Raw genomic sequence first — 11,586 nt, 5'->3', positions numbered from 1 at the left:
CCAGACTGCAGGCCCTCCTGACCAGCATACAACCAGGTAGGTTCCCACTTCTAAAGCAGTGTTTCTCAACCTGTGGTACTAGTACCCCTGATGGTAATTGGTCTATCCACAGGAGGTACTGTGTTATTACCATTTAGCAGGTGTCCAGGCGGTGCCGGTCAGCTCTGGGGCCAGAGAGGAGATCCTCATCAAACAGGTGTTTGGATCTGGTGAGGAACTCTGGAGACACAACCCTAACCTGATGACTGTAAACCTTGTATTTTGAGTTGATAGGAGTGCACAGTAAATATGTATTGTAAATATGTAGCATATTGCACATTCAATGTAGATATGTAGCCTATTTCACTTTCATATGAATTTTATTGTGTATTATTCAGTATTTTTATGTATTATGTATTTTGTATTTTTAAGCACATGACCAAATGAATTTCCCCCTGGTGGGACAATAAAGTTGCTCTAATCTAATGTAGATATCATTTAGCCATCAGACAATGGCTAGATATGGTGAACCCACAAACACATTTACATTTTAGTCATTTAGCAGACGCTCTTATCCAGAGCGACTTACAGTTAGTGAGTGCATACATTTTTTTTTTCTTCATACTGGCCCCCCGTGGGAATCGAACACACAACCCTGGCGTTGCAAGCGCCATGCTCTACCAACTGAGCTACACGGGGCCCATACAACAACACCATCTCACCATATCAGGAATTGAAATAGTAACAACGTGGAGAGCAGGACTAAACGTGTTCTTTCAACAGGAAGTGCCATAAAGTGCGTTAAAGTGGGTGGTGAGTACCACACCTCTGTCCCACTGGATGACCTGACTGCAGGACACAAGTCAATGACTGCAAATACTAAACACAACCACTAGGGGGAGTCCAGCACCAGGGTTACAGACGTACAGTAAGAGATTGTTATATCAGTTCAGTATAGGACCACAAATCACAGCGTGATTTTCTCATGCAAATGACAAATACTTTTGAGAATGAGTGTGTTCATGTATCTAGTTGACATTGCACATTCATCAACATTTGAAGAGTTTCATTCCAAAATGCTATATATGCTTTATCTTGGCCAGGTCGCAGTTGTAAATGAGAACTTGTTCTCAACTGGCTTACCTGGTTAAATAAAGGTGAAATAAAATAAATAAATAAAATATCCATTTTCAGAAATGTTGGTAATTAGCTTTTATTGTTTAAAGAACTTTGAATATATATATATATATATACTGTATCACTTGGTTTAATTTCAGAGAAACAAATAATCATGTTTTGTTGCAAAACGCTATATATCCGGCTCACTCTCATAGGAATAAGTAATACTGGTGGATCACGTCTGACAAGCTCCTGAACAGCTTCTATCCCCATGCCATAAGACTGCTAAATAGCTAACAAAATGGCTACACGGACTATCTGAGGACCCTTGTATTTGTATTGTATACAGTTTTGGCTTAAATCTGCTTAAATCTATGGAAGGACCTGAAAATGGTTGTATAGCAATGATCAACAACCAATCTGACAGAGCTTGAAGAATTTTGAAAAGAATAATGGCAAACGTTGCTCAATCCAGGTGTGGAAAGATGTTGCACAATCCAGGTGTGGAAAGATGTTGCACAATCCAGGTGTGGAAATCTCTTAAAGATTTACCCAGAAAGACTCACAGCTGTAATCGCTTCCAAAGATGCTTCTACAAAGTATTGACGATTTACAAACTATAATGATTTAATACAACGAAATGTTGTTTAAATGCTGAGCGCTTAATGTCCCTGACTCCCTACCAGCCTAGTGTGTCACACTGTACACTACCAGTCAAAAGTTTGGACACACCTACTCATTCCAGGGTTTTTCTTTATTTGTTACTATTTTCTACATTGTAGAATAATAGTGAAGACATCAACACTATGAAATAACACATATGGAATCATGTAGTAATTTTATATTTTATATTCTTCAAATAGCCACCCTTTACCTTGATGACAGCTTTGCACACTCTTGGCATTCTCTCAACCAGCTTCATGAGGTAGTCACCTGGAATGCATTTCAATTAACACGTGTGCCTTCTTAAAAGTTAATTTGTGGAATTTCTTTCCTTCTTAATGCGTTTGAGCCAATCAGTTGTGTTGTGACAAGGTAGGGGGGGTATACAGAAGATAGCCCTATTTGGTAAAATACCAAGTCCATATTATGGCAAGAACAGCTCAAATAAGCAAAGAGAAACAACAGTACATCATTACTTGAAGACATGAAGGTCAGTCAATACGGAACATTTCAAGAACTTTGAACGTTTCTTCAAATGCAGTCGCAAAAACTATCAAGCGCTATGATGAAACTGGCTCTCATGAGGACCTCCACAGGAATGGAAGACCCAGAGTTACCTCTGCTGCAGAGGATAAGTTCATTAGAGTTACCAGCCTCAGAAACTGCAGCCCAATTAATGCTTCACAGAGTTCAAGTAACAGACACATCTCAACATCAACTGTTCAGAGGGGACTGTGTGAATAAGGCCTCCATGGTCAAATTGCTGCAAAGAAACAACTACTAAAGGACACCAATAAGAAGAAGAGACCTGCTTGGGCCAAGAAACACAAGCAAAATTTGTCCTTTGGTCTTGAATCCAAATTTGAGATTTTTGGTTCCAACCGGCGTGTCTTTGTGAGACGCGGTGTGAGTGAACGGATGCATGTGTATTTCCAACCGTAAAGCATGGAGGAGGAGGTGTTATGGTGTGGGGGTGCGTTACTGGTGTCTGTGATTTATTTAGAATTCAAGGCACACGTAACCAGCATGGCTACCATAGCATACGCCATCCCATCTGGTTTTGGCTTAGTGGGACTATCATTTGTTTTTCAACAGGACAATGACCCAACACACCTCCAGGCTGTGTAAGGGCTATTTTACCATGAAGGAGAGTGATGGAGTGCTGCATCAGATTACCTGGCCTCCACAATCCCCCGACCTCAACCCAATTGAGATGGTTTGGGATGAGTCGGACGGCAGAGTGAAGGAAAAGCAGCCAACAGGTGCTCAGCATATGTGGGAACTCCTTCAAGACTGTTGGAAAAGCATTCAAGGTGAAGCTGGTTGAGAGAATGCCAAGAGTGTGCAAAGCTGTCATTAAGGCAAAGGGTGGCTATTTGAAGAATCTCAAATATCAAATATATTTTAATTTGTTTAACACTTTTTTGTTTACTACATGATTCCATATGTGTTATTTCATAGTTTCGATGTCTTCACTATTATTCTACAATGTAAAAAATAGTAAAAATAAAGAAAAACCCTTGACCGAGGAGGTGTGTCCAAACTTTTGACTTGTAGTGTATCTACCTCTATCACTCCAGTATCCCTGCACATTGTAAATATGATAGTGGAACTGACTGACCCTGTATATAGTATGCTTACTTACTGCTTTTCTTATTTCTTATTTCTATATCTCATGTGTTTTTATTCTACCTTATGTTATTTTTGAAACCATCTGTTGTGATGGCTGTCCCAGGGCCTACCACCTGACCTGCATAGACCCTCCCCTGACCACAATACCAAGGTATACTGTATGTGAACAGAATCCTTACTGGAGTTATGTACACGTAACTTGTTCAGGTCAGTGTTTTTTATTTTTATTAAATTTTTCTCAATTACAACTACCCATTTACTTCCACTGCTATTACTTCTACCTCTACCTTTATGTATCATATTGAGGTATAACGGTTCTACTTCAGTATGATATTGAGCAACAACTGCTCTACTTCTGTATGATATTGAGGTATAACGGCTCTACCTCATTATGATATTGAGGTATAACTGCTCTACCTCAGTATGATATTGAGGTATAACTGCTTTACCTCAGTATGATATTGAGGTAAAGCAGTTCTACCATTTGCTGCCATATCTCTTGGCTCAGAGCTCACAGAGACCAGCTCCAGTTACGTTAGACTTCTCCTTCTTCTCCACCTCTCTCTCCATCGTCAACGCAACCAAGAGCGGCCAGGTCTCTGCATATCAGAAGATTATTTGTTTCTTTTTGTTGCCTTTTAAACTTTAGCCTCTTCCATTTTCTATTACTCTTTTCTCTATTTTTCTTCAATCTGTTACTATTATCCTCAATAAGTCTCTTTCAGAATTATTTTGTGCAGTATTCAAACAGTGTGTTTGTGTGCGTGCACGCCTGTGTTCCAGTGTGCAGGTGGTAAGGTGGTGGGGGTCAGGGAGGTGTGTGGGGTTTGCCTCCTCAGTGGAGGAGCCCTGAGCCTCTGTCTCCAGTGTCTACACACCTGCTGTCACTTCCCAAAGTAAGACTACCTCTAAATCCATCTTATCCCACCTCGAAGTATTATTGTTTTAACTATCAAGTCATATCTTCCGTTTCTGATCAATTCAATGCATTTTAACGTCATATATTTAGCCGGTGGTAACTTGTGGAAAAGACACCGGCTGGAACCTATCAGCATTCAGGATTAGACCCACCCGTTGTATATTTTCTAATAGTAAAACCATGTACTTTACTGTACATCAACAGAGTTTGTGATCACAGTGATAATTGGTGTGAAGCTAATGGCTACCAATGGCTAGTAATGGAACAGTCAACAGTATATAAGTCAGCATTCCTCTGTCTTTGTCTTTGACAGTGGGAGGTCCACCTGCTCTTCCTGCACAGGCCCTGGGGCAGCTCAACAAACAGAGAGGCTGAATCCAGGGGCTTACAGTGTGTGTGTGTGTGTGTGTGTCTCAGTCTTTCTCTATCCGTCTCTCTCTCTCTGTCTCTCCGTCTCTCTCTCTCTGTCTCTCTCTCCGTCACTCTCTCCGTCTCCCTCTCTGTCTCTTTGTCTCTCTCTCCGTTTCTCTCTCTGTCTCTCTCTCTCTCTGTCTCTACGTCTCTTTCTCAGTCTCTCTCTCTCTCTCCGTCTCTCTCTCTGTCTTTACGTCTCTCTCTCTCTGTCTCTCTCTCTCTGTCTCTACGTCTCTCTCTCAGTCTCTCTCTCCGTCTCTCTCTCTCTGTCTCTCCGTCTCTCTCTCCGTCTCTCTCTCTGTCTCTAGGTCTCTCTCTCAGTCTCTCTCTCCGTCTCTCTCTCTGTCTCTCCGTCTCTTTCTCAGTCTCTCTCTCTCTCTCCGTCTCTCTCTCTGTCTTTACGTCTCTCTCTCTGTCTCTCTCTCTCTGTCTCTCCGTCTCTCTCTCTCTGTCTCTCTCTCCGTCACTCTCTCCGTCTCCCTCTCTGTCTCTTTGTCTCTCTCTCCGTTTCTCTCTCTGTCTCTACGTCTCTTTCTCAGTCTCTCTCTCTCTCTCCGTCTCTCTCTCTGTCTTTACGTCTCTCTCTCTCTGTCTCTCTCTCTCTGTCTCTACGTCTCTCTCTCAGTCTCTCTCTCCGTCTCTCTCTCTCCGTCTCTCCGTCTCTCTCTCCGTCTCTCTCTCTGTCTCTAGGTCTCTCTCTCAGTCTCTCTCTCCGTCTCTCTCTCTGTCTCTCCGTCTCTCTCTCCGTCTCTACATCTCTCTCTCAGCCTCCCTCTCCGTCTCTCTGTCTCTTTGTCTCTCTCTCTGTCTCTTTGTCTCTCTCTCCGTCTCTCTCTCCATCTCTCTCTCCGTCTCTCTCTCCGTCTCTCTCTCTCCGTCTCTCTCTCCGTCTCTCTCTCCGTCTCTCTCTCTCTGTCTCTACGTCTCTCTCAGTCTCTCTCTCCATCTCTCTCTTGGTCTCTACGTCTCTCTCTCAGTCTCTCTCTCCGTCTCTCTCTCTCTACGTCTCTCTCTCTCCGTCTCTCCGTCTCTCCGTCTCTCTGTCTCTTTGTCTCTCTCTCCGTCTCTTTGTCTCTCTCTCTCTCTGTCTCTACGTCTCTCTCTCAGTCTCTCTCTATCCGTCTCTCTCTCTCTGTCTCTCCGTCTCCCTCTCCGTCACTCTCTCCGTCTCTCTCTCCGTCTCCCTCTCCATCTCCCTCTCCGTCTCTCTGTCTCTTTGTCTCTCTCTCTTTCTCGTTGTCTCTCTCTCTGTCTCTCTCTGTCTCTGTCTCTCTGTCTCTACGTCTCTCTCTCAGTCTCTCTCTCTCTGTCTCTCCGTCTCTCCGTCTCTCTGTCTCTTTGTCTCTCTCTCTGTCTCTCGCTCCGTCTCTATCTCTCTGTCTCTCCGTCTCCGTCTCTCTCTCTGTCTCTACGTCTCTCTCTCTGTCTCTCTCTCGCTGTCTCTACGTCTCTCTCTCTCTGTCTCTCCGTCTCTCTCTCTCTCTCTCTCTCTTTCTCTCCATCTCTCTCTCCCAGTGTCTCTCTCGGTCTCTCTCTCTGTCTCTCTCGCCATCTCTCTCTCCGTCTCTCTCTCCGTCTCTTTGTCTCTCTCTCCGTCTCTTTGTCTCTCTCTCTGTCTCTCTCTCTGTCTCTCTCTCTCTGTCTCTATGTCTCTCTCTATCCATCTCTCTCTCTGTCTCTCCGTCTCTCTCTCCGTCTCTCTCTCTGTCTTTCCGTCTCTGTCTCCGTCACTCTCTCCGTCTCTCTCTCCATCTCCCTCTCTGTCTCTCTGTCTCTTTGTCTCTCTCTCTGTCTCTTTGTCTCTCTCTCGTCTCTCTCTCTGTCTCTCTCTCTCTGTCTCTACGTCTCTCTCTCAGTCTCTCTCTCTCTGTCTCTCCGTCTCTCTGTCTCTTTGTCTCTCGCTTCGTCTCTCCGTCTCTCTCTACGTCTATCTCTGTCTCTCTCTGTCTGTCTACGTCTCTCTCTCTCAGTCTCTCTCTCCGTCTCTCTCTCCGTCTCTCTCTCCGTCTCTCTCTCCGTCTCTCTCGCCGTCTCTCTCTCTGTCTCTCTCTCTGTCTCTCTCTCTGTCTCTCTCTCTGTCTCTCTCTCTGTCTCTCTCTCCGTCTCTCTCTCTCTCTCTCTGTCTCTCCGTCTCTCTCTCCGTCCCTCTCTCTGTCTCTACGTCTCTCTCTCAGTCTCCCTCTCCGTCTCTTTGTCTCTTTGTCTCTCTCTCCGTCTCTCTCTCTGTCTCCCCGTCTCTCTCTCCGTCTCTCTGTCTCTGTCTCTACGTCTCTCTCTCTGTCTCTTTGTCTCTCTCTCCGTCTCTCTCTCTCTGTCTCTACGTCTCTCTCTCAGTCTCTCTCTCCATCTCTCTCTCTCTGTCTCTCCGTCTCTCACTCCGTCTCTCTCTCTGTCTCTACGTCTCTCTCTCTCTCTCTCTCTCCGTCTCTCTCTCCATCTCTCTCTGTCTCTACGTCTCTCTCTCAGTCTCTCTCTCTCTCTCTCTCAGTCTCTCTCTCTGTCTCTCTCTCTCTGTCTCTCCGTCTCTCACTCTGTCTCTCTCTCTGTCTCTACGTCTCTCTCTCTCTCTCTCTCTCTCTCTCTCTCTCTCTCTCTCTGTCTCTCTCTCTCTCTCTCTCAGTCTCTCTCTCCGTCTCTCTGTCTCTACGTCTCTCTCTCAGTCTCTCTCTCTGTCTCTCTCTCTGTCTCTCTCTCTGTCTCTCTCTCTGTCTCTCCGTCTCTCTCTCCGTCCCTCTCTCTGTCTCTACGTCTCTCTCTCAGTCTCCCTCTCCGTCTCTTTGTCTCTTTGTCTCTCTCTCCGTCTCTCCGTCTCTCTCTCCGTCTCTCTGTCTCTGTCTCTACGTCTCTCTCTGTCTCTTTGTCTCTCTCTCCGTCTCTTTCTCTGTCTCTACGTCTCTCTCTGTCTCTCTCTCCATCTCTCTCTCTCTGTCTCTCCGTCTCTCACTCCGTCTCTCTCTCTGTCTCTACGTCTCTCTCTCTCTCTCTCTCTCTGTCTCTCTCTCCGTCTCTCTCTGTCTCTATGTCTCTCTCTCAGTCTCTCTCTGTCTCTCTCTCTCTCTCTCTCTGTCTCTCTCTCCATCTCTCTCTCTCTGTCTCTCCGTCTCTCACTCCGTCTCTCTCTGTCTCTACGTCTCTCTCTCAGTCTCTCTCTGCGTCTCTCTCTCGCTGTCTCTACGTCTCTGTCTCCGTCTCTCTCTCCGTCTCTCTCTCTCTGTCTCTCCATCTCTCTCTCTCTCTGTCTCTCCGTCTCTCTCTCTCTGTCTCTACGTCTGTCTCTCCGTCTCTCTCTCCGTCTCTCTCTCTTTTTCTCTCTCTCTGTCTCTCCGTCTCTCTCTAATCCTTAAAGGAAGGATCCACATACAGTCCCATACAACAGATGGTTTCATTTTTATAGCTACCGACACTGAGAATGCCTCAGTTTTTTACTCGAATTCCTTGAAGGCCATCACTTAGCTCTGGAATGTTGTTTTTGTACATTTTCAGGAGTTTAGCATAACTCCAAGATGGATAGACTTTTGCAAGCAGGAGAAAGATGTTTTCCCCCTCCGCCGGTATTTGGTTACTATGGTGACCTGCTCCTCAAGGCCCCAAAACAAGGGATGAGGAATGCAGTGCTGTGGATGTTAACGATCGATGGCGCATGAAAGAAACACTCTATATTTGGAGACTCCTAGCGGGGCCACGCTTCAAGCTAGTCTTCATGCCTGACTGGAAAACAGTTTGGAGGAATCCACCTATTTTTTTAAATAAAGAAATCCAAAGTCAAAATATCAAAGTAAGTTCGAAGTAATTTCATAATTGGCAGCGATATTGTTTTTCTTGACAGTGTTTCAGCTTTGATGGATGATAATGCTGATGTATATGTGCCAACAATTATTTTTAATTATGAATGTTGTATGTGTGGGGTTGTGCTCTGTTGTTCCAGTGCACAAGTACAGCTGAAGAACACATTTAGGACACCTCTAGGTGGCACTCATATGTCAATCAATCTACACTACCGGTCAAAGTTTTAGAACACCTACTCATTCAAGGGTTTTTCTTTATTTGTACTTTTTTCTACATTGTCGAATAATAGTAAAGACATCAAAACTATGAAATAACACATATGGAATCACGTAGTAACCAAAAAAAGTGTTAAACAAATTAAAATATATTTGATATTTGATATTTTTCAAATAGCCAACCTTTTTTCTTGATGACAGCTTTGCACACTCTTGGCATTCTCTCAACCAGCTTCACCTGGAATGCTTTTCCAACAGTCTTGAAGGAGTTCCCACATATGCTGGGCACTTGTTGGCTGCTTTTCCTTCACTCTGCGGTCCGACTCATCCCAAACCATCTCAATTTGGTTGAGGTTGGGGGATTGTGGAGGCCAGGTCATCTGATGCAGCACTCCATCACTCTCCTTCTAGGTAAAATAGCCCCTACACAGCCTGGAGGTGTGTTGGGTCATTCTCCTGTTGAAAAACAAATGATAGTCCCACTAAGCCCAAACCAGATGGGATGGCGTATCGCTGAAGAATGCTGTGGTAGCCATGCTGGTTAAGTGTGCCTTGAATTTTAAATAAATCACAGACAGTGTCACCAGCAAAGCACCCCCACACCATAACACCTCCTCCTCCATGCTTTACGGTTGGAAATACACATGCAGAGATCATCCGTTCACCCACACCGCGTCTCATGTCCATTGCTTGTGTTTCTTGGCCAAGCAAGTCTCTTCTTCTCATTGGTGTCCTTTAGTAGTGGTTTCTCTGCAGCAATTCAACCACAAAGGCCTGATTCACACAGTCTCCTCTGAATAGTTGATGTTGAGATGTGTCTGTTACTTGAACTCTGTGAATAATTTATTTGGGCTGCAATTTCTGAGGCTGGTAACTTATCCTCTGCAGCAGAGGTAACTCTGGGTCTTCCATTCATGTGGCGGTCCTCAAGAGAGCCAGTTTCATCATAGTGCTTGACGGTTTTTGCGACTGCACTTGAAGAAACTTTCAAAGTTCTTGAAATGTTCCGTATTGACTGACATTCATGTCTTAAAGTAATGATGGACTGTCGTTTCTCTTTGCTTATTTGAGCTGTTCTTGCCATAATATGGACTTGGTATTTTACCAAATAGGGCTATCTTCTGTATACCCCCCCACCACCTTGTTACAACACAACTGATTGGCTCAAACGCATTAATTAACTTTTAAGAAGGCAGACCAGTTTTGTATTTAGTATTTTTATTTTAAAAAATTTAGGCACACCTGTTAATTGAAATGCATTCCAGGTGACTACCTCATGAAGCTGGTTGAGAGAATGCCAAGAGTGTGCAAAGCTGTCATCAAGGCAAAGGGTGGCTATTTGTAGAATCTCAAATATAAAAAAAAAGTAACACTTTTTTTGGTTACTACATGATTCCATATGTGTTATTTCATAGTTTTGATGTCTTCACTATTATTCTACAATGTAGAAAATAGTAAAAAATAAAGAAAAACCCTTGAATGAGTAGGTGTTCTTAAAGTTTTGACCAGTAGTGTTTGAAAGGCCCAACATCATGTAAAAACTGTCATGAAACATTTGTGATAATTCTCAATAAACAGTACCATCGGAACTCAATGTCTTTTTAGGAGGCCCATCAAGACACTGACTCGGAAGGAGAGAGAGAAGGGGGAAACTTGCCAAGGCACAGAGCAGGGGGACGTTTCCATTCCTTTAATTTCCAAAACAAACATGAGATGTGAACATTGTGAACCAGATGGGTTTAATGTATCTGGTATTTGAACAAGATCAGGCCTGGATGTACTCTGGCTCTGTTCATCTCTACAACCCTCTATGTCATGTTTTCACTGTCAGGACTCTCATAACAAAGCCTCCATAAACCCTTTATAAAGCCTACATAGATTATGCAGAAATCGTTCATAAGCACATGTCATGGGTGGCAAAAGAGTCAGGCCACATTTGTCAAAGAACTAGACATCGTTATGTCTCTCTGCAGATTAAAGGCTACTGTTTTTGTCAGCCTTACGTGCCAGGTTTAAGACATACAGCAATCTACATACTGTATGTGCATTCGGAAAGTATTCAAACCCCTTGACTTTTTCAAAAAATGTCTTACGTTGCAGACTTATTCTAAAATGGATTAAATCATTTTTTCCCCTCATCAATCTACACACAATACCCCATAATGACAAAGCGAAAACAGGTTTTTAGAAATGTTAGCAAATGTTTTTAACAGAAAAAACAGAAAAACCTTATTTACATAAGTATTCAGACCCTTTGCTATGAGACTCGAAATTGAGCTCAGGTGCATCCTGTTTCCATTAATCATCCTTGAGATGTTTCTATAACTTGATTGGAGTCCACCTGTGGTAAATTCAATTGATTGGACATGATTTGGAAAGGCACACACCTGTCTATATAAGGTCCCACAGTTGAATGGGATGTAGCTCAGTTGGTAGAGCATGGCGTTTGCAACGCCAGGGTTGTGGGTTCGATTCCCACGGGGGGCCAGTATGAAAAATAAAAAAATTAATAATGTATGCACTCACTAACTGTAAGTCGCTCTGGATAAGAGCGTCTGCTAAATGACTAAAATGTAAATGTTGAAAGTGCATGTCAGAGTAAAAACCAAGCCATGAGGTCAAAGGAATTGTCCATAGAGCTCCGAGACAGGATTGTGTCGGGGTACAGATCTGGGGAAGGGTACCAAAACAGATCTGCAGCATTGAAGGTCCCCAAGAACACAGTGGCCTCCATCTTTCTTAAATGGAAGAAGTTTGGAACCACCAAGACTCTTCCTAGAGCTGGCCGCCCGCCCAAACTGAGCAATCGGGGGAGAAGGGCCTTGGTCAGGGAGGTCACCAAAAACCCGATGGTCACTC

Source organism: Coregonus clupeaformis, chromosome 14 (assembly GCF_020615455.1).
Source record: "Coregonus clupeaformis isolate EN_2021a chromosome 14, ASM2061545v1, whole genome shotgun sequence".
Classification (NCBI taxonomy): domain Eukaryota; kingdom Metazoa; phylum Chordata; class Actinopteri; order Salmoniformes; family Salmonidae; genus Coregonus; species Coregonus clupeaformis.
This window is presented reverse-complemented; position numbering follows the sequence as displayed.